Source organism: Gallus gallus, chromosome 3 (assembly GCF_016699485.2).
Source record: "Gallus gallus isolate bGalGal1 chromosome 3, bGalGal1.mat.broiler.GRCg7b, whole genome shotgun sequence".
In the NCBI taxonomy this organism is placed as follows: domain Eukaryota; kingdom Metazoa; phylum Chordata; class Aves; order Galliformes; family Phasianidae; genus Gallus; species Gallus gallus.
This window is the reverse complement of record NC_052534.1, coordinates 98,278,826-98,303,710: the sequence shown is the minus strand read 5'-3', so window position 1 is coordinate 98,303,710 and position 24,885 is coordinate 98,278,826. Positions and strand designations below refer to the sequence as shown.

Here is a 24,885-nt window from a genome sequence, read left to right as displayed (position 1 = left end):
AGCCACATCCAGCCTGGCCTTGAATGCCTCCAGCAACGGGGCATCCACAACCTCCTTGGGTAACCTGTTCCAGTGCTTCACCACCCTCTGTGTGAAACACTTCCTCCTAATATCTAACCTAAATCTCCCATCTCAGTTTAAGACCTTTCCCCTTGTCCTATCACTATCCACCCTCCGAAACAGCTGTTCCCCTTCCTGTTTATATGCTCCCTTCAAGTATTGGAAGGCCACAATGAGGTCTCCCCGGAGCCTTCTCTTCTCCAAGCTAAGTAAGCCCAGTTCCCTCAATCTTTCCTCACAGGAGAGGTACTCCAGCCCTCTGATCGTCCTCCTTTGGGCGCTCCTTTGGGCGCGTTCCAAGAGCTCCACATCCTTCCTGTACTGGGGTCCCCAGTCCTGGATGCAGTACTCCTGGATGCAGATGGGTCCTCGCAAGAGCTGAGTAGAGGGAGACAATCACCTCCCTCTCCCTGCTGGCTACCCTTTTTTTAGTGCAGCCCAGAAAAGAGTTGGCCTTCCATGCTGCAAGCACACACTGCTGGCTCGTGTCCAGCTTCTCATCTACCAGGATCCCCAAGTCCTTCTCTGCAGGGCTGCTCTCAAGGAGATCTTCCCCCAGTTTGTATAAGTACCTGGGATTGCCCCGACCCAAGTGCAGCACCCTGCACTTGGCCTTATTGAACTTCATTAGGTTTTCATGAGCCCACTTCTCCAGCCTGTCCAGGTCCCTCTGGGTGGCTTCCCTTCCTTCCAACGTATCGACTGCACCGCTCAGCTTGGTGTCGTTCACAAACTTGCTGAAGGTTCACTCAGTACCATCGTCTATGTCACTGATGAAGATGTTGAAGAGCACCAGTCCCATGACCAACCCCTGAGGGACATCGCTTGTGACCGGCTTCCACCCTGACACAGAGCTATTGATCACAACCCTTTGGCTGTGTCCAGCCATCCAATTCTTAATCCATCATACAGAGCATCCTTCAAATCCATGCCTCTCCAATTTAGAGAGAAGAATGTGGTGAGGGACCATGTCAAAGGCCTTGCAGAAGTCCAGGTAGATGACATCCACCGCTGTTCCCCCATCCACCAAAGCCATCACTGCATCATAGAAGGCCACCAGATTGGTCAGGCACAATCTGCCCTTGGTGAAGCCATGCTGGCTGTTCTTCCTGTATAGTCAACAGTTCTGTCCTCTCTTCAGTTCACCTTGCACAATCTAAATAACCTAGATTTTCATTTCTGTTCCTCTGAGATTGGAGGTGTAAACATGAAGGGAAACATTAAAATAAACATTTAGATAGATTTAAAACATAAAATTTAAATAAAAAAATTCCACATAAGAAATATTGAAACCTGCCAGCATGTATGGTTGCAGAAATTGTGAGTGCTGTATGAGGGACTCGGGTTACTGTGAATACCAGAGGTATACCTTGTATGTAATGAAGGGTTCATGTCCTCACAGAAATGATAAAATGTGCTAGATGATGGAAAGTGCTCTTCCATGCTGAGGTACTTCCCACTTCTGGAGTAGGAGTGTATCAGCTACCCAGCCTTTAGACAAAAAGGCTCTGATTCTATGACCTAGTGTGTGAGCTTAATGACTTGGTGTCATGTTCTGACTGTTTTCTCACAGGTGTTTAACCTAGGACTAGGTGACATCAATTTCAGATAATCTCCTACATTTTCCTTAAATAATTCCTACTGGCTGCCAGCCCATAACTCACAGCAGCTGTTGCAAATTCTAGTTTCAGGTGTCTAACTCTCAATTTACCAGAAAATGTCGGCACTTGGCAGTGGCCAGTTCCAGGGATACAGGAGTATAGATGAATATCCAGCATAGCAACTGTCAATGTTAGTACACTGACAATCCACTCTAGGTCACTAAGATTTGAATTTTCTTTATAATAGCAGTATTACATTCAAGTTTCTTTCCATTGTGGGTATAATGAAAAACGAACATATAGCACTTTCAATCCTGTAAATCCCAGTGTGAGCTGCATAACAGCATTGCTTTGGAACTGGAAAATGTTCAAGAACATCTATAGAATATAGCTATCAACTTCTTGTCACATACTAAATTCTGCATCATTAATTACTTAGCCTAAGTGAAAAATGCTGGCTTAATAATTTAGGTGGCCTGTTTGGTCACATTTTCCATCTACTAAAAAACCACAGACAGATTTCAGTTTCTCCATAAATTATTTATGACTGGAATTGTATATGTACATAATGTTTGAATTCATTGTTGTTTATTTATTATGGTTACTCTATACTTGATCTTTGATTTTTAAAACTTAAGCTAGTGTGATTTTGACTAGACCTTAATATTTCACACAGTGATTAGGTGAGGGCATGCCTTACATTGTTATACATCAAAAAAGTACATGCAAATTGTCATAAAAGAATAACAACAACAACAAATACACCAAATGTGATAAACTTCAAAATCCTCTTCAGAAAATTAAAAATAAAAATAATCAGATTCTTGTCTCTCTTTTTAATTACTTGCAACATTATTGTTAAATGCAAATATTTTCACTTAGTTTTCTCAGAGTATTGGTTTTTACTATCTGGAAAGACTTCAGAAAAATCCATGGCAATTGCATTTTTGAATAGTTGCGTGCAATAGAGTAGCAAAAGAGAATAAGCAGTAACTTATTGGGCTCCTATTATTGATTCTCTGTCAGAGCCTTGATCAGGGTGTTTCCATCCAAGATATCATTCAGAACCTCCTTCTTTTAAAAGTGGCATCTCTTTTGAGCTTATAAAATTCTGTCTCAGGAAGCATGTGTGCCTCAAGAATGTGAATAGCAGATAGAGAAGGGAAAGGACTTGAACCTATCTCATTAATTTCTTTAAAATTTATTTACAAGATGTTGCAAAAAAAAATTTCACAAAAATACGTACAGGTCTGAGCAATAAAAATTTTAAATGCAATGTAAATATGTTAAAGGTTCTCAAATATTTGCTTTATCCAACATTATTGTCTGGTTGTATCTTGTGCTCTTTCTTCCCATATTCCATATATTTCCTACTTTTCTTCTCCACCTGAATCTGCATTGAGTTAGGAGCTCTCTGTGATCTCTCTCCAGCTATGGTCCCCACAGTGCTAAGAGAAAAACTCTTAGGGTGTGTGTCCAGCTTCTGCTGCTTTCTCTGCTTACACCTCTGAGCAGAACACCAGAAGCATGGAGAAGATGGACAGCACCCAAGGCCAGTTCTCCCTACCACAGACCTGATCCTGGGCCCCTCCTAGTGCTGCTGCCGCTGGTTTCTCCTGATTTCGGTTGCCTTCTCCTGTCTGATCCTGAGTCCTCTTTGGGCATAACATATTGCCCTCTCTCAGTTTCCTGGGGTTGTCATGCCCCTTCCAACTCTTCATTATTCTCTTCTCTTACAATCTACATTTTTTTCTGAAGCCATGCATGAAGAATTCAGTATAAAACCTCATGCCAGATTGACCTGAATAGGAACTAACACAGTGTACTAGATATAAATAATCTCAGAGGAAATATTTCAGAATGAAAAGTATCTGAACCTGGATGTAGAATGAAAGAAAAAGAAAAAAAGAAAAAATCAAACCCAACAAATACTTTATAAACTATGAGGTGTGTTTTTTGTAATGGACTAATTCAAACTCATTGTAAGTTCCACACCTGCAATGTGGTGCATACTACAGATGGATAACATCACAACAGCAGCACACTTTTATAACTGGCAAACAGGTGTCTGGGTTTATTTAACAATCTAGCTAGCATAAACCAGATTTCTATTTATTGTGGGAATAATTGGTACATATGATGTTGCTTAAAGGAAGAAGAGAAATCAAATCTTTGTGAGGCATTTGTAGATTTAAGGTATTCCTGAAGATATGGTTTCATACTGCAGAACTTTATGAAAGTGCTGTTCTCATCTCTTTTCAGTATACAGCATCCATTTCACTCTACAGTAATATCCTAAACCTGTTATGGCTGCATCACTGAGATATGAACAAAACTTACCTCTTTGCATGAGAAAATGCACTCTTTTGTTTTGTAAATTAATAGAGAGCTAATTTTTATTTGAGTACAAACCCTACTAAGCATTCACACAGATAATCATTCTCTCCTGGTAAACCTTTCATGAAAACATGAATAATAAGATGATAACAGCTCCCTGTTTTGAAGGATGACTAACTGCCACAGCTTCACACATACCGTGAATAGTGTTATTAGTCTTTTGGTCTTATTGGGACTTGGACAGGATGGAGATGATAAAGATCAGGGACTTGGACATGATGAAGATGATAAAGATCAGGATAACGTAAGCTCTTAAGTTATTAACAGAAGTAAGTCTAATCGTATATGCCTAAGTACGGGGAAAATACACGGATTACTGCTAACTCCACTCATATGTAAACCTATACAAAAAGACAGAACATACTGCTAAGGTTAACTGCTGAAAACAGAAACATTTCGATAAAACACAAATTAAGTTTGTAGCCACTGAAGAAAACCATTCAGAAAAATTGTAGATTTTTCATTTCTTAATGTTTCCAGATTAAGACATTTGTGGAAAATCTGTGTGAGTCAAAAACAAAGTATTGGGATGAGCAGAAAAATCAACTGTTGAAAATAAAAGATCTGGCATACACAGAAGCTATGACTACAGATCCAAATAGTGCTGTAGAGTTCTGAAGAGTTTTTCTGAAGAGTTTTTCTACTCAAAAAGAGCTGCAGAGCCTACCATTTTTTTATTAAATGCATTTATATTTATTCCAGTAAAAAAGAGATTTTGTTTTTCCCCAGCATTTCCTGAAGATTATGGACTGTGTTTTTCTCTTTTTGCAGTGAAGAGGTTCATGAATAATTAATGAACTTTTAGGTCCACAATCTTTGAGTAATGCTATATAGCAAGTCTTACAGTGTGATCTATTATCAGCAAATTTATCTTCTGGTGTTTAATTCATTGGATATACTGTGCTGTGGAACTGGATAATCCTTTTGATTTCCCCACTTTTAGAAATTACAAATTAAGTGGGAGTGAGAGAAAAAATTCATGACAAAAAATGGGTATTGTTAAGAATGTTGCCTCTTGTTTGCTTTCTTGGTAGGTGAAGAGTAGGGGGAGAAGATTTAGCTCTCATTTTCTGGCATTTTTCTTCTAGTAGTAAGGTATAATTTACATAGATTATCACTGTAGCTTTTTCAGCTGCTTTATTAATGGCCTTTTAAGGAAGCCAGCACCACTCTTCTAAGTAGCTTTGTTTGGAAACTCTTGTTATGATTGAGTTTCAGAATTAAAAAAAAAAAAAAAAAAAAAAAAAAAAAAAAAAAAAGAGGAAAGAAAGAGCAATTGATATAAATCCTCTTGAAAAATCCATTAAAAAGGTGATACTTGATTAGCTAATTTTAAAAATTAATGTTGTGAATATAATTCTATTTATAGGGTACACTCCATTCTACTGGACTGCACCTCCTCAGAGAGAATTCTTACAACGAATGAAGCAATAATCTTATGGAAATGTAGCATAAAATAATTTTCTTTCCAGTAATGTCTAAAGCCTGGAGTATATATTGGGAACTCTCTAAAAGAGAGCCTCTCAAAGGAAACGTCAGACAACTCACTACAGTGTTGAATGTGACATGTGGGTAATGAGAATATGTAAAAGAAGGAGCAAAATATCAATAAACAAACTATAAACTTGTAAATATATCTGACTGAGCCTGGCTTGAATTGCAAGCTCATGCAGAAACAAATAGACTTAACTTCCCACAGGTCCACAAGTGAGATTCTTATGTGTCTGTTCTGCCTCACAATGACCGTAACTGTCTGCAGAAGAGTTTGTTCTTTAAACTACCAGTCAGAATAAAAGTCTGTACCATCACTTGTAACTCTTGATGTGGACATTTTGTAGCTAACCAGTAAGACAAACACTATATCTTAATTTTCAAGGCAGACAGTTTTATCCTTTGATTTTTCAGTTTCCTCTGTGATATTTCAATGTTTTAGCCGTAGGTTATCTCAGCCATTACCAGTTTTAAGTAAGAATGACTGGAATAAGGATATGATAGAAATTCAGAAGGGCAAAGATGACAGTGTCTTCAAAGTAGTGGTTCATTCCTTGATCAGTTGAAACAAAATATATTGCATTTAGTTTTGAATGATACTGTTCAGGGATGAAGACTACATACTTCTGCTTCAACTCTTGTGTTTTGCTTTTTACAGACAGAAGATGAGGACAAAAAATAGTTGTGATATGAATGACAACAACCAAGTTTGATGTGAGAAAGATTTGAAAAATTTATTCACTGCAAATTAAAATGACAAAATTAGCAAAGTTGAGAGGTCTTTAATTACTAAAGCAGAGCAGAATTTAGTTACAGTCTTCAACTGCATTAATTTAAAATAGGTGATTTCTGAGCTAGAGAAATATATTAAATATTTGCACATATGGCATGTCTGAACAAGAAGAATTTCTCATTTAAGCTTATTGCTTCTACAGTGTTCTTCATCTTAACCCCATACAATCCAGCTGAAAATTATCTGGAATTTTCAGAAAAAAAGATCTGAAAGAGGTCCTAACTAACACAAAAACATATAATTAATACAAGATACTGTACTTGTGTTTTATAACCAGAAAGTGTTTCTATATGAAACAGAAAATAGGAAAAGGGATTAAGTACTAATCTGATCAATGTTTTAGATGCAATGAGAAAACACTGTAGAAAGAAGAGAAAAGAGATGGTAAAATCTTAATTCAAAGTACTACATGTGCTGTAGTTTAAACAGTCTATACACCACACAAGCTGCTCACTCACTGCTCCTACCAGTGGAACAGGGGAAAGAACTGAAAAGTGCAAGAAGTTTGTGTGGGCACAGAATGAGATGGGGAATACTGCTACTGGCTAGGGTGCAGGATGAGGATCCTGGTGTGGAGAAGCTGTGAATGTACTGTTCCTGGAGGTGCTCAAGACTAGGTTGGATGGTGCACTGGGCAACCTGATCTAGGGCCCAATTTAGTAGTTGGCAACACTCCCTATGGCAGGAGGTTGGAACTAAATGGTCTTTGAGGTCCCTTCCAACCCAAGCCATCCTATGATTCTATGAATTAATGGATTTAGATAAAGACAGTTTAATAATAAAGAAGGAAAGAAAAAAAAAATCAGGAAAGAAAAGAATAAAGGAAATAAAGGAAAAATAGGTAAAGTATGAAATGTACAATGCTGTTGCTCACCACCAGCTGACCAATGCCCAGCGTGCTCCTGAGCACTGGCAGCTGCCCTGGCCAAAAGCCCATTTTAGCATGATGCCATATGATATAAAATATCCCTCTGGCAAAAAAAAGTGATAGCACTTTTTAGACTAATTAAGAATTAAGGAATTTTAGATTTGCAAAAATAAACTAACCTAATGTTTGTTTAGAATTTGATGTAAACTATCAAAAACATGAGATATTCTCCCTGCTCCACATTTGCAACTTGGAGATAACAAAATAAAATCAATCTTCATTCCAGCAAAGAGAAATACTTTTTCTGAAAGACCACTGAGATATGTTATAAAAATTCATTTAACACAGAAGTGGATTGGATCAAGCCTTTATGGAGCTTAATGAAATATATGCAACATATTTCATGATGAGATTTCTGAATATCTGCTCCTTATTAAAAAAACAAACAAACAAACAAACAATAAAACCTAAAACAATGTCTACCAGGAAAAGGTCATTTGCTGATAATTGTCAATAGTTATTCTATATAGAACAACATCTTTCAAACTGCATGATTCTTCACTGTACTGCTGTTCAAAAAAGGTCACTGTTATTTTCTCTTGTTTCTACAGTAATGAGTACATATTGTGTTTTCTCTGCCCCGGGACAATCACTCACTGAGACTTCTCCAAAAAAAATTTTTGGCTAACATCAAGGATGGAAAACACTAATACAAAGATTAAATAAAAAATAACAATAATAATAATAAAAAAGAATAAAGCAAAAAAGGAAAGAGAAACAAACCAACTCTAAAAATACAGAAACACAACTCAAAACAAGTGATTGTAATGAGAGGTTATATTTTGTTTTCATTTTTTTAACTAAATTGTGTTTTAACTGTGGCACATCCCTGTTAAGAAACTATTGAACTGTGCCAGCTTAAACTCTGCTGAAAGTACAAACAAGGAACTCAGGTTCGACTTACTTCCATACAACACTGCAGAGTGATCACATATTTTCCCCATACTGTCCACATATATATGTATATAATCTTCTTGCTTTCATGGATGAACCAAAATCCATCTTGATGCTTAATTACAGATACCAAAGCAAAGGCAGAAATGGTCTTCATTGTTCAGGATTTAGAGCTTGATCACATCTTCTGTACTATGCTTTGTTTTATTAGTTCAGGAGTGTCGATTTCCTGGAAGAAAATGGAATTTTCTGGAGTTAAATACTTCCACTTTATGATCAGTGTACAGAATTAATCATTTCTAGGACGTGATTCATTTGGCCTACTTTGTATGTCAGCTTCAGAAAATACTGAATTGTAACTAAAATTACCTTTTACTTTACCACTGACGATAATGTGATCCCTAGGTGACTTGTTCATAACTTCAGAAGACATCACCTGCACCACAGACATGAACATTTGAGTAGATGAATTACCAAATGACCTTGAAGTTATAGATACTAGGGCAAAAGGTTAACTTACTGCATTCCTAAACACTATACATTTTTCATTCACTTTGCACTAGAATTTTAATGTTTCCGTTTATGACCTCACCTCTCATCCTTTCACCTCACACAGTGTGATGGGTATAACTCCGTCTTCTTGATGATCTCTTTTATAAAGAGATGTTGTTGTTAGGTGTACCCAAACCATAGTCTTTCAAGTGCTTATCAGCACACTGAGTTTGACCTAAGGTGATGTTTATCTTTCTGTTCATGATTACTAACTTTTCAACAACATTAAATGAAAAGAACCCTGCAATATTCTAGTGAAAATTTCTAGTAACCACTTAAAAACAAACAAACTAATAAAACAATGAAAACCAAAACATAAAAAACAACAACCATCCAAACAAAAAAAAAACAAACAAAAAAACCCAAAACAACAACAACAACAAAAAACCCCACCAAATAAAACAAGGAAACAAAGAAGCCCACAGTCACTTCATGGTTAAAAATCTCATCTGAAACTTCAAAATCCAGGTTTCAGTTCCAAAGCTGAAGATAGTTTGACACTACAGATTGTAAAATGGGGTTTGAGTATTCATGACTGCTTAGACAACATAATATTAAAACTTCAGGTGCAAAAAGTTTCTTATAGTCAGGTAGGTAAGGCAGATTTCCATGTTCATGGCAGAAGAATGCTGATGCCAAAATTTGCTCTGATGTCTTTAATGTGTAGCTGCATTATCAGATGGGCAAACTAAACATGCAGAAAGATATCTATTAATCCTGCCATGAAAGCTCTAAGTATTATCTGTTCTGACATATCTCCTTTTCGTTCTTAAATGTTTTCCCTTTGAAAAAGAATTTTTCATCATGTAAAGAACAAAAATGCACTTCACATTTTTTTTTTAAATGAAGCATATTTTTTTTTCTTTGCAGCAAAACCTCCCTGCAAATATTATTACATAGCTACCAGTAGTTTAGCTCTTCCAGTCCTCCCATTTCTCAGATTGCTTGCCAAAGTGATGTAGTGCATATTACACAGAATCAAATCTAATTGATATAATTACCCAATGTTATTTTAGTTGATTTTTCAAATCAGTGCAAATTAATTTAGTGTGATTATTTCTAGTAAAATACATGAAATAGATTAATTTATTTTTCTCTAACACTTAATTTCCCTGAAGAGCTGAGCTAGGACTGAGAAAATAATTTAACATACATAAAGAAATGCTCAACATGGAAATATTACTCACTTTCTCCAAAGTGCTAATAAACTGTTTCTGAAGTAAACTTAAAACTCTGGAGCCACATTTAAAGGTACATAACCTCAAAACGTTTGGCTTTACTTTGGATTAAGGTAATGAGGGACTTTTTATTATTTCATCAGATTCTTGGTTCATATATTTCTAACAGAGTGATCTGACTGGTGACAAAAATGAACATAGATTTCCCGCCAAGGAGCTGAGTAAAGAATTTCTGTGTGATGATTCTACTGCTTGTAAGCAGTTGGACTTGAAACAACAACTGAAGGCATGTTTCGCTGAGAGCTGAAATTCTATATTAATTAGAAGTCTGCTATCTGACTGAAAAGAACTCTGCATACATAGATAGATAGATAGCAGCATTCACTTTTTATCCAGAAAAAATGTGGAGCTACTTAAACTGATGAACTCTGGGTTTTGAGATAAGCTACCAGAAAATTTTAAATAAATATCCTCAGAAGGTATCTGGACATTAGGACTATGATTTGAATTTACAAAGCAATAAGTAGCTACAACATTCTATGAGAAAGTAAAATGACCTAAACTAGAGGCCTAACGTTTAAATGACTGAAATTGCCAGAATCTACCTTAGCCACATTCTTCTCAACCCAGACAAACATCTGCTGAATCAGTGACAGAACAAACTGCGGCTAGCTTGAACATTTGGTTTCACTTGCACCTGTACTATCAAAGCAAATGCAGAGGCTGAGCTGTGGCAGAGCCACCCTCATAAGGCACAACCCACACATGATGAAAATCAGTGAAATTACACTGGGATGCAGTAGATATGAGAGAGACAGGTCAAGGTAGTATTCTGCTTCCTAAGAACAGCCACTCCCAGAAAAGCTGCCTCAAGTTTTCATAGCAGTGTAGGCAAAACTGAATTTTGTCTCCTCAAGTATGAAGAGCTGCTATTGTTAAAAGGAGGGGTCTAAAGAGAGATGACAAGCAGTGGGCAAAAAGACATGGGGAAGGAAATGTTTTCCTTTATGGAATCAGAGCATTTCTCATCTGAGGAAGGACTGAGAGAGCTGGGGCTGCTCAGCCTGGAGATGAGGAGGCATGGGAGGATCCCATCAGTGTCTATGATTACCTGAAGGGACGATGCAGTGGAAACAGAACCAGGCTCTTTTCAGTGACACCCAGGAGGCAATGGACACAAACTGGAACATAATAGGTTCCCTGTGAACATCATGAAGGACTTTGCTGTGCATGTGGTTAAGCACTGCTACAAGTTGCTCAGGGAGATCAAGTCTCTCAGAAATATTTAAAAAGCCACATGGATGTGGTCCCAGGCAAACTGCTGTGGATATCCCATCTTAAGCAGGGGTGATTCTGTGAAACCTAAATGTTCAGGCTGTTCTGACACAAGGTGCTGACATGTGACATGGACAAGCTCTTTTGCTTCTAGTTGTTTCCTTATTTTGCTACTGCTTGGCATCAGGTTTGACTCAGCATGATTGCACTGCTTTGCAGAAGTTAAAGCTTTATTCATTGCAGTTCAGGATTGTTTTTTTCCAAATGTCTGGAGTGCAAAAAGGATTAGAGAAATCACAGCATGATTTTTATGGCTTCCCCTTTGCTGCAAAATTTTGCATTCCTTTTTAATTAAAATTAGATAAAATTTTTAGAGGAAAATGTTTGCTTAATTACATCTTTCCAAACTCTCCTTGGAATCCCTCATTTTTTTTTTTTAGGTACATTCAGATGTACAGTGCTGCAGTGATGACCCTGACTTTACAACATACACATCATGATATGCTATGTCAGATTGAGTGGTACAACTAATGCGACGTGACCTTATGCTATACTGAATGTCACAGCAGCATTTTGTTTTTTACCCTTCATTCCAGGTATATCTGTCAGAAATCATTCTTCATTGTGTCAACTACTCAAACACTTCTATCCACAGTGGTATGTGTTATAAAACACCTTATCTTCAAACAGTCTGGTGAGTTAACCCTGGAATATTTTTCTCTAACCTTTAGTTACTCACAGCATTTTCTCATAATAGTGTGTTTTGTTTACCTCACTAAGTTACACAGAAAAGTGATGATAACAATCTCACCTGATTATTTAGCCCCTCTGTGCACTAAGGTAGTCTTCTATGTTCAATTTCATGTTTCCGGTCAGTCCAGACCATCTGAGATAACGTATTTTTGGCAAATAATGACTTTGGGTTGATTGTTCTGCAGCTGAGGTTTATGAGTTTCTTTTTCACTATCCATGTGACTGCTCTTGCTTGGTATGGAGGAAATGGTTATTGACAACCCTTTGAGGTTCTGAATGGAAAAGTAGAAAAGCGTATGGACACAAAAGCCATACGACAGGATATGCAACAAAATTTCAAATGTTCGAAGCTCCTTCTTTCTTTCTTTCTTTCTTTCTTTCTTTCTTTCTTTCTTTCTTTCTTTCTTTCTTTCTTTCTTTCTTTCTTTCTTTCTTTCTCTTTTTTTTTATCTTCCTTTTTCTTTTGGTGAGATCTCAGTATAAATTATTGTATTAAACGAACCCTTTGTGGACTGCAAGCCCTGAACATGTGCTTTGACTGAAATCAGGCAAACTGCTCATGTTAATATTAGCCAGCTGATGATTACCACTTTTTTTGTGCTACAAAGATTTTCTTTTCCTCTAACTGATGATACTTCAAGTACTTGTTACAAATATTTGGCTTTCATCAGTCCACTGAACTAATGACTCCCACTGTAATAACATTTTGTATTTGGGATCTAGCCCAACTGCCATAAAAAACTCTTTACTGAATTAGAAAAGAATTGAAGTAATATTCTCATTGTGACCCTTTAGTATGGGCTGTAGTGAACTGATGTTTGTCACCCTTCAATTTGTTTGTTCCTGAGATGCTCCTGTTGAATTTGCTCTAGAGTTTTAGCATAAGGCAGCTCCCAGCCTATTCAGGAATTGGTCCCTACAATGCATGGGGATTTTATCTCTTTGCTGCGTAGCTGAAATAGTCTAGAAAATATAAGATCATATATTTTTCTTAGTTTTGAACTAGAAAAGACAAACCAGTTTTTCCTTAAATAAAATTATTTTTGAAAATCTTTTGAAGTGTTCGGATTTGAACACAGAAAGGCAGAGTGTTTTCATCATACTGCCCAACTTTAGAATCCTTGATGTATTTACTTTAGTTAGGACAAAAGTCGTCTCAGCGTGAATGTACAATCACAGAAGAAATATGGTCTCTCTCTTGAGCATAATTCCTTGTAAAATATTACCTTCTGTGCTTTGAACCAGCACCAGGGTGAACCTCTCACTCTTTCTCCTGTGATTCTCTGAGAGATCATAGAGAAAACAAAACCAAAAAAAACAAACAAACAACAACAACAAAACAAACACAAAAAACAAAGATTAAAACAAATATTGAAGTCAGTGTGATCTTCTACCAGTATACTTTCCAACTCCTAACAGAAATGTTTTAGGTAGCTGTTGAACAGGAGTTTGAATCTGGACCATTGTATTTAATAGACTTTGAAATAGCCATTTGTATTGGTTTTGCTTTCTTAAACATACTTTTTTTTAGTGCTGGTATATTCTTTAAGAAATGTAGTATAAAGAGTTCAAAATGCAGCTGCACGTATGGGAAAAAAAAGAAAAGGTTTCCTCTTTTGCTTTCAATTTCTTTACTAATAATTTCTTAACTTTATGTTTCTTGTTCAACTTCTGTTAAGCAGGCACTTTCTTAGAAATGTCTACAATGACTCCAAAAATCTGTCCTCTAAGGGATAATAGTTCATTTAGAACTCATCATTTTATGCACAGTTTTTCCTATGTTTATTACTTAGCATTTATTAACACTGTATCTCTGACATATTTTATTACCCTTTCACTTCTGTAACGCAATCAGCGTTAGCTTTGACTTTCTGGCATAATTGTTCATCATCAGCAAACTTTGCTGCAGCACTATTCATGACTTTATGTGAATTATTTTTATTGATTCAATGAGCTTTTCTGAATTCCTTTAACATCTTTCCTTTTTGATTACTGTTACATTTTTAGGGTTGAATGTTGTTACTAATCTGTAAGTGAAACTTGTTTCTTACCAATGACAGCACATAAAAGCCTTCTGAAAGGAACACTGTCAAATTTTGTAAGAGCTTCATGTAGATAACTCTGAGTGGATCACCCCATATTCACTTGCTATTTCACCTCTTCACAGAAATCTAATAGCTCTGTGAATCACACTTTTCCTCTGTAAGAAATATGTTTAATTAATGATGTTGGGCTTTTTAACTTTGTCATATTTGTCCATGTACCTCTTTGTACATATTCAAATGTGTATCTCCACATCATCAAGCCTTTTTTAAAGGTCATTTTCTTATCTTGTTACCAAATTCAGTCACCAGCAAGTAAGAGTTACCTATAATCATTAGTGTCTTACATGCATAAATACGAAGTATTTAATCTTAATTAAATTCATTTTTGACTCCTGAATGTTTCCATGTGGTCCTAGAAATTTTGATGTGTTTCGAATTTCTTTTGATTTTGCACTTAGCTTTCCTAATTATACAGTTCTTTTAAAGAATAACAGACCATATGGTTGGATCTGGATTCCATGCCCTTCACTGGGCTGCATAACTATAATCTGTAATGAAAGCACTCAACATGGGTGGAAGGAATAGATTCAAGCACTTTTTACACATCCCAGCAAAAGGAGCTTTCTGTTTTTTCAAGATCATTATGAATAATACCTAAATGATAAAGTTATCAACACTTATTTTTGAATTCAGCTATGTGTGTTTCTAATTTAATCAAAGTACAGTTTTTATGTATTTTTGTACAATAAAAATATGTAAAAATAAAGTTGCTGTTGAACTCTAACTCATCAAATAAAAACGGGAGACAAACACCTTGAAAACATTCAATGATATTTTATAAACTGGTTTTGAAGCATCAGTGAGCATAGCTTTCATCTATGAAATGTAATACTGTTATTTTCAAGGCAAACTTTTGACTATGGACTTTGTTTACATCTTTGTTTAGTAAGATAAGGAAAAATGGCTTGAAGCAAAATAGCTAAGTGAAACACAAATCTATACTAAGTGAGCAATCCTAAATCAAAAGTGGAAAGAGTGTGCTTCAACTTTAAAACCAGTTTATGTGTTAACTGCAAAGCTTGAACTTCTATTGTCTTCTCAAACAATAATAACTGATTCATAAAAAGGTACTAAGTAATCCTATTTTCAGTTCATACAAGATTTTAAAAGTGAAAACATGATGTCAAGGTTGGACGGCTAGCAATTCTCTACAAAGAAGGATGAGGCTGCTTTCATTGTGCTGTAATCAAAATTTCTGACTTTTACTCAGGCAATAATTGTGATTTATTGCCCTATTATTTCTATCATGTCATCTCTTAAAAATAAAAGTAGATTAAGTGCTTGGTGCCAGAGTGAGGCAGTGAATGACCATAACAGAGAGGTACAATTCTCCTCCAAAGCATTTTAACAAAAAATCAAGTCTGTTATTGTACATAATATGAACATGGCATCTTTCCAGATACCTACAACACAGAGACTAAGGAGAGGCAGGTGTTAAACAAACAAGCAGTAAATGTGTGAAGTGTCATTTATCTCTAATAGGAAGGCACTTCACAAAGCAATGAATTTAAATTATCAGCAGCCAACTACAGCTGAACCGAAAAATAAAGGGATACAGAGAGAGAGGAAGGATGGAAGGAGGGAAAGAAAGAAGGAAAGAGAGAACATGATTTTTTTTTTCCTCCAGGGGCAGCATATAACATTAAATGATAGACACAGGAACATTGTCTCAATATTTATTTATTTATTTATTCATTCATTTACTTATTTATGGAAAAAAAAAAAACAAACATAGCTCATTGCTCCATATAGTTGCCCTTTTGGATTTTCAATAAGCTATCTTGCTCCCCTTTGTAATCCTCTATTTCAAGGGCTACTACAGACCTCTGTGAATCAATCAGCAGTCTGTTCCTTCTTGGCTGAAATGAGATGGAATTTCTCAGGATGTTTTCTCAGCACAGAAAAGCCTTTTACATGTGAACATTAGTGCAGTGGGTGCAACGAATGAAAGAGAAGATTAAGAGAGGAAGAAATCATCATTTCTTCAGGACTATACTCCACATGGTTAAGAAGAGTGGTAAGAAATAAATGATTTAATGCTTGCCTGAGAAGGCTCCTGAGCTAGCTGACGGTAAAGACATTGTAGATCAAGTACATGGTAGTATAGACCTACAGGGTCCACTGGTCGTCAGAATGGTGTCCATATCAGACATACTCTATTTCCAATTCCATGATTCTCTGTCAAAAAATCCATATAGTTTCTTTCCTATTCTTGTTCTCCTCTAACAATGTGCAAAATGTTTTTGTTTGTTTATTTGTTTGTTTGTTTTCCTAAATAGACTTGTTAGGAAGATTCCTACGGTAACATTATCTTTCAGTGGAAAAAAACAATGTACATTTCTTTTATTTTCCTTCATGTCCAACAAAAATTAAGAGAAATATTTAAAACATATCATATATTTCCTTCTGGTAGACCCCATGGCTCTTAAAAATAATCCTTTACTCAGCCATTTTGCTAAGAAAGGATATTGACATTTCAATTACATTCTTCTTCATTGGCAGAAGTGAAAACTAAAAGCAAGGCCAAATCATACAGGAAGTAACATTTTATTTATGTACAGTTCAGTTAAAGTCAGTATACTTACTGGTTGATGTGGTGTAGCATTCTGTCAGAGAAGGTAAAAATACCATCCTAAGAAAGAAGATTGTAATTTGTCATTTGTGGGATATGAATCTTTTGAAACTTTCTTTTTTCTTTCACAGAAATGGGATGCATAAAACCCATTTAGTCCTTTGGGGCAGAAAATAACACTAAAAAAAGTAACACAGGGTGATTTATCCTTCTCTATCATTAATGAACTCAGTTTTTCCGCTTTGTGTTTGCAAGTACCTGTGTGACAGCTGAACACTTGCTTAACATAACAGGGACTGAGCCAAGAACCTCAACAGATAAGAATACTAAATGCAGTAGCTTGACATGAAAAATAGAACAAAACACACACACACACAAAAACAAAACAAAAACCAACCCAAACAAACAGCCCTCTGTAGCTGATAGCTACAGTTCATAGAATCATAAAACGGCTCACATTAGAAGAGGCCATAAAGATCATCTAGGTTCAAGCCTGCTGCTGTGAGTAACTTTCCTTCCCCTCCTGTCTTGCCCATCCCTTCTATCCTTTGTGAATAATTCATTAGTATGTTACAATTGCTCTAACTGTTCAGCTCTGATTTACTTTGCATAATTTAAAACTAAACTTTTTGTTCATGTATTTACACTCACATAGCTGAGAGTTTAGCTCTTTGTGGAAGGAAGATAAGCTTTTCAGATAAAAGAAGCAAGCACTTAAATATTTTTGTAATGATTCTCTTCGAGTCTTATTCCAGAGATACAAGGCATCATTTAACTTCAGCTATGTAAACTAAAACATCTAACTGAGAATAGTCAGTTAAGCTCTGTTTATGGCCATTGGAGACAAACTTTCATCCACTTTTTTGCCTATTCTAGTGGAATGAATAACTTCTGGAGACACCAGTCCCTGCTTTGGGTGATGGCCTTTCTCAGCTGTGATATCAAATGCCTAAATATGAGACTTCAGTGTTTGAAATGCCATTTCCATTTGGCTTACACCATCACTCCAAAATAGAGTGGGTTTTCTGCAAAGCTCTTGTGTTATGTCTGCCAGTGCGAGGCTGATGCCTCAGGTACCCTACAACATCTGAAAGAGAAAAACACAGCTATGCTTAGGTACTTGAATAATTCCTCTTGCTAGACAATGGAAAGTGGCAAGGAAATTAGATATGATTTTAATCCTGCTTTTATTGAAATCACTAGCAAAATTGATTTAATTTCACTTGTGCAGGTGCAGACCATTACCTCCCACAGGCCTCAGATTAACAAACAATGCACCTGAGTATGCAGTCTAGGTAGATAGTGGAGAGTATTTGCAAATACTTTTCATTTTCTTTGTTGGAAAATTGTAAGTATCAAAGATAGCTATGTATGATTATTTTTCAGTAGAAGAAAGGACTCCGAGTAAGTTTACCTGCAGGTCTTGAGCATTTTGCACGTTAAATAAAATAAATAAATAAATAAAAAACAGAAAAAGAAAAAAGAAAAAGAAGGGAAAAGAAAACCCAAAACCACAAGGAAAGAAAAAAAAGACCAACAAGGCAAACTGTTGACTCAGAATATGAATGAATAGTAAATTGTGCAATTTTTCAGTTTGAAGATTTGCTCCTAGGAATATCTTTATTTGTAATCAAGAGAACAAAAGCACATAGTTTTAAAAAGAAATGTGCATGATTGCATTATACAGTCACACAATCTATGCCCGCACAGCATTGTTATGGAAATTTGGTTGCTTTGTCCATTAAGAAACTATATAATGCTGCATTCAAATGAAATGGAGTCTCCCAAATAGCAGAGGGAATGAAATCTCAAACCTGTTCTCTACTTTTGAAGTTTAAATCACTTTGAGAAAAGACCCGTCTACAGATTTTTTTTGGAATATTTTTAGACTCCGAATTATATCACAGTCTTTATATTACTAAATTGCACTAGATGCAATGTGCACATTATAGCAAAACTCCCAAAGTTTTGTGTCTGTAAAAAGATATATGAGGACGTTTTAGATACTTCCAATGCCGCACATTTTCTGACAGCTCAAAGAACATGATCACAAGCCTTTCTGAGGCTAAAGACTGAGTTAAGAATCATCTGAGTGACAGCAATGAAGCAAGACATTTAATCACTTCTAGAGGTAAATGAATACCAGAAGTAAATGTAATTGTTTTGAAAAAGTTATTCTGTAAATACAAATAATTTTTAAACATAATGTCTCCAAAGTATTGTTAGATTCCTTTCCCTTCCCCAAGGAAAACATAAGTCAGAGAACAGTTTATATCCAAGTTCAATTGTCTTCATGAAAAAAAATAGATTAATAAGTTTCACATAGATTAATATGCTATTTCACTGAAAAACAGAATTAATGGATTCCAAAATTATGAAGGCTGAAAATATCCAGTTGATGTTTACAGAAGAGACATAGAGCTTTCAAGCATTTAATTTAAACAGGTGAAGTGTGTGTTGTATTGCCTGTCAGTGGAAGCTGTTGATTTCTGATGATATTTTCCATATTTAAACACTTTTAAAATATTAGATACTTATGTTTTATTTCCCACTGATTTTTTTTTATTGTTATGTAATATGTGTAGAAGAGGATTTTTTCTGAATATATGCTAATACTAAATTTTCTTAAATGCTTAGATGAATAAGAAACAGAACATAAATAAGAAGTTCAAGTAGAAAGAGATATGACAATTAAAAAAATGTTAAAAATTTAAAAGACAAATATCAGTTTCTACTCACACACCAATATGAATCACTGATCAGATGTATAACTCTCCAGTTCTTGAAATCCCTTAAATTGTTTAAATCCTTATTTAATTCATTTAAATCCCGCAGACATAAGAAAAAACACTAAGTTGTCAGTCCCTGCCTGAGGTTTTCACAAAATGTTGGAGTATTTAAATTGAGTTGTGCTTGTTCAGTTATTTACTCATGAGAAGGAGAAACTCTTTTGGCAACCAAGATGAAGATTAAGGTGTCTGACAGCCAAGGGTCTGTGGAGCTTTCCATGAGCGGTTTGTAAACTTGGAGCCACTGTGCAGTGGTCAGTGTAAGCTACCTTTTATGGATCTCATCGTTTATGGATCTCATGCTTTGATCTTCCTTCTCCCAGTAGGTCAAGAGGGACAATGAGGGAAAATGTTATGATGTTATAGTGTTTGCTATCTTACTGGTATTAATTGTGTTATGGTCATTGATGTCTTACTTGCAGATTTGCAGAAGATTAGATTTTCCAGTTCCTCCAGACTCACGTAGCTGATATTTATTATCTTCCTAGACTGAATAATAAAAGTCTGCGCTGCATATAGTTTCTGCCTAATTCTTATTTTGTGATTTAGGAACCACTGGAAACTCTTCTCTTTACAAGCAGTTTAGACTGCTGAACACTTTGGAAGCAGATCAAAGTTGACACCTGCCAAGAGAAGCAAGAACTGTGTAACTCCTTGTATGAAAAGAGTTTAAAGGATCTCAGCATCAGACACTACAGATTTTCACACCCTGGGATACTCTACAACTTCAATGAAAATTCTTCTGCTGGAAGGGGAGCACTCCATCTACACCATATTCAACAAGTGGACAGAGGAATGTCTCATTTCATTGGTGCTCAGCAGATGCTGTGGAAAAAAAGCTCAAATATTTCCTCAAGATCTTATTAGCCTTTATTTATGACAGATTCTCTCATGCTAAAACATAAAAGTAACTTGTCAGCTTTTTCATATTGTAGGCCAAGCTCTTTCAGTTCTCTAGCCATTAGTACTTCCATTAGCACTTTTTGACAAACTTACTGTGTAATTGTGGATACTGCTGATCACATCAAATCTTTAGAATATGTAGCCACATAACTATTTACTCCCCCAATCACTGAATTTCACATCATTCTCCTGCTGTCAATTTGTTCTTTAGAAAACTAGGCTTTTATTTATTTATTTAGCAATTTGTGTGTGCTTAAGACAGCCTGACTCAATTGCCACTCATAGTTTAGGGATAATTACACGTTAGATACTATAAATGGAAACAAAGCATGTATTTCCCTGAGAATACAGAAGAAGAGGAAAAAAATAAAGAGCAGGCTGTAGAAACACTTTAAACCTCTTGTCTTTCCATACCAGCTGACACTAGCACTCTCTTTGAAATCAGTTTTAGAGTGAAATCACACAGTGATGCTGTTTCTGGGATTTTAATATTTTCATGTCTAAGACAAGACTGGATTATCCTCCCTAGGGCACTTTTTAACAGGCAGTTAGGTCCTTGCCAGCACCAACAGTATTTTGGACCCCTACTGATGATAAAGTAAAAGAACTGCCTTCTGTCTTACAGAGAATAACTGCTCCTTGTGACTCTCACTGCCTTACTCTTCTTGAATGCAGCTGTCTTTTTTTTATCACAGTTCAAGAAAATTTACAAGGGTGCTTTAGTAAGAGAAAACTGAAAAGGCTGCTTATTCTCCAAGCTTACTATGTTGGCTTTTTTCTGAGGAGCACTCATTGTTCAGTAATGATATTCCCTGCTGAATTCACAAATTGAATCTGGGGGAGAGCGAGGATGTTTTGAAGGTTAAATTAAATGACACGTTCTATCAGTGTGGCCCATAAGGATGATAATGTGTTATTTATCTATGAGTTTTGATGTGACCAGGTTTACACAACATAGAATGTAATCTCTGGAATATCTGCAAGATTTGTCTGATGTTTTTGGAGCCTAAAAAGCCATGGAAAGCCTGTGGCTTTCTATTGGTCAAGTAGCATAACATAAAATTGTTATATACCTCTAATGTGGACACGATGGGTCATAAACACCTCTCACTACCCAGGATGAACCAAGAAACCATTCTTTATTTGATATCACATCTCTACCAATGTCTGATAAAGAAAGCTGAATTTATTTACAGCTGTGTGTCCACTGCTGGTGGCAGAATTACTGAAGTTATCCTACACGGGTGTCTGGAGACATGACCATATTATTTTACAGTGAAGGGACAAAGATGACAGAAAGAACAGGAAATGAGAAAACGCGAACTATGTGTTATTGTGCACTACTGTATTTTTTGTAAGCTCACACCAGCATCATTGTCCAAGGTTGCCAGTGCTTTGACAGCATCGTGAGTGCCCCATCACAACAATTATAACATTCATCACTTAGAGGAACAGTGAAGTAGCATTTTTACTCCATCATTCTTAGCAAATCTGCCCAATGATAGCACAAAACATATGCTGCACTTTTCTCACTTCCAGCTTGCCTCCTCAGAGCACCAAAGTACAATTCAGTTTGTCTCTCGATAGAAGAAGTGGTAGAAAATGAAAGCTTGTTGACTTGAACCCACTGAAGACCATTCCAAGTTCAAATGAAGCAGTAATCCAATGTTTTGGGTGGGCTTTAGAGAAGAAGAGAGATGTGGGAGAAAATGAAAGCAGACATTAAAGCAGCGTATATAGTATTTTGCAAATGAAAGTCCAAATTTTCAGACCTAGCTAAGCATTACATAAATGACTGTAGAAAATGTTTCAAATTAATGTAGCAAGTTTGCTACAGTATTATTTATGAGCTGTAATTACTTTAATTTCTGTGTAACACTGAATTATTGCTGCCATTTTTGGTTAAGACCTAACAGCTTCTTTAACCTTCTAATAATTGAAAGCCTGCAGTTCATTTATTGCTTTCTTCTGAAAACAGAACTATAAAATATTTTAAATTACTGTGGGAAAAAAAAAATCATTTTCTGGAACTAATTTGAAATTTTGTCTATATGTTGCCAGGTTCTTGAATTCAGTGTTTGTAACACGAACTGACAGTTGAACTCTGAGGATAAAGAAACTATTAAAGCACCCTTGTAAGTTATGTCTCTAAGCCACCTCTTCTGTTCTGTTACTACTGACCTTAATATGAAAGGTCTTCCAGTATTGTTTATAATCTGTACGAAAGAAATAATTTTTTTTAAGAATTTAAGAACTTCTTTAGAATTTACTTAAGGAATCTTAACATGAACAAGATATTAAGATGTATAGAAAATACTGTGTACTCAGGGAACTTTGTACAGAAATAATGATGTAAATTAGTATAGAACCTTGGAGATGTCTCAGGTATCTAAAAATCAGAAGATAGTCACTATTAAAATTGAAAGATTCAGAAGACAATCACAAAAATGAACCTTAGAAAAACTGATAATAAACATATACTACATTTGCCTTTCTTAGCATAGTGAAAAATATGTAAGGACAGAATATTATTGATAGAGGATTAGGAACTTCTTGCAGTATAGAATAAGAACATATTTTACATGAGAAATAGAAGTAGGATATCAAACCATGGAAAATTCTGAGACAAGTACTTAATTGGAAACAAAGTATGAGTAAGTATTTGTAATTTCTGTAGACTGTTCAGAATTACAATTAATTCTAACAAATATTGTGGAAAGAATATTGTGTCTCTTGTAAAATTAGAGAGAATATGAAGATGAATATCTCTGTATTCTTTTACAGTTTCTGCTGTTGGTCACTTTGAAAAAATTGTTTAGTGAATTAAAGGAATATCTGGGTTGATCCAGTATGACAAAAATCCTTTCAAAATTGAAATGTAAATAACTTAAAATTTGGCTGTCTGAAATTACGTACTTAATTTAAAGACTCAACAATTCATTGATCTAAGGGGGAGGAAGCCTCGTTGAGAGGATAAATCATAACAGCCAATAAACTAGGGAACTGTCTATTATTTTGTTGTTGGTGGTGATGCTGATGATTATGATAATTTTTCTTTGTTTAATTTCAGGGAGCAGAGGATGGATTTTATCTCCTTTCTTATTTTATCCTCCTGAGAATTCAATCTACTGATACCTAACCATCACGTTCTATCAGTATCTGATATGCACCTCATGAGATCTGATGGCAGTCAAAGACTCCTGAATAGAAAATTTATTCAAAATTCCACTGTTTGGCCACTAGATGACTCTCTGATCTATTTAAATTTAGCAGGAAGAGTGGTAGACACTGGGAAGACAAAAAATTGATAAATTATTGTTGAAATTAGTAGTTCGGAAAGAGAACTACTAGAAAGAGAATCTGGAATCAAGATAAAATTCAAGCTCAAATATTTTAATAACCTAAAATCTTATTTTTTTCCACCTCAAGTCCACCAGAACTTAAGGAGAAAGACAAACTCATGCACACAAGGACAAAAAAGTAATTTTGACAAATCTAATAGACAAATCTGCAACTCCAGTGTTATCACTATATTTGTAATAGGTAACAGTAGGAAATAGTGTCTGATGATCATTCTACTGATGTTCTGTTGATTCTAAAAGCTTCAGACATTTAATTCTTTCTTTCAGAAATTTTGGTCTCTTCCTGGGTAGTGGTATTATTATTTCTTTACTTCTATCACAAATGCTTAAGGAAGTTGCAGTAGCATAAAAGTTACTGTTACTCTCATCTCACAGATGAGCAAGTGTAAGGTTTCTAAAAAAAGGACTTGAATGCATATGTGTGAGAAATAAAATTCAGATCTAACTTGGCATTCCACAACTAAGTGATGTATTGATAAAGATTATTCGGGATCATGAATTGTAAGACTGACTACTGACATTTGCAGTATTTTAGTGCTTGAAAAACCTACTAAACTGACCAATTAGATTCCCTCTATAAAGAGAATTACAGGGAATCCCAAGATGCATTCTGCATTGGTGTTTTCTGCTGAATTGAAGAACAGATGGTATGGCTGCCAATTGGTGTTCAGAATCATAAGAACATTAGGCGATTATTCTGTGTTAAAGTGGATAGCAGTAAGCAACTCAACAAATTGAGTTTTGATAGAATTTCTTATTTCTTTATGAAAAATCCAGGATCTAGCACTCATGTATATATATATATATATATAAAATTTACATGTTTATTTATATTTATTATTTATTATATTTATATTGATATTTATAATATCATTATATACATTTTTTGAATGCTTACAGTTCTTTCCAAAGTAAATTACTGTCATGTGGTATAAAGAAACCACATACATTAAGATCCAAATTATCAATAGTTGTTGCTTACATATAATGGAGAAAATGGGACAGTTTTGAAGATTGTGTGAATACTTGCTTAGCCTTGTTTTTGATACCATGATCAGAATCACCGTTAAATCAAAACTATTTTTTTCCATCTGTAAAGATTATCATATTTTCAGAAGACATTGTTAAAAATGAATTATTTGGTCAGCAGAAGTTTAGTTTGGCATCTGAAAGGAGAAAAAAAAATCTGTTAAAATGTTCAAATTCATAAATGAAAGTAGAAAATAAAACGA

At 35.3% G+C, this 24,885-nt stretch overlaps 1 long non-coding RNA gene across 1 annotated transcript; it reads left to right on the top strand.

Moving 5' to 3' along the window:
* Nucleotides 1-16,696: 16,696 nt before the first annotated feature.
* Nucleotides 16,697-24,875, top strand: LOC124417843. The gene is made up of 3 exons (XR_006938812.1): nt 16,697-17,100; nt 19,938-22,426; nt 23,362-24,875. It is a non-coding gene; the product is annotated as an uncharacterized LOC124417843 (long non-coding RNA).
* Nucleotides 24,876-24,885: the final 10 nt, after the last annotated feature.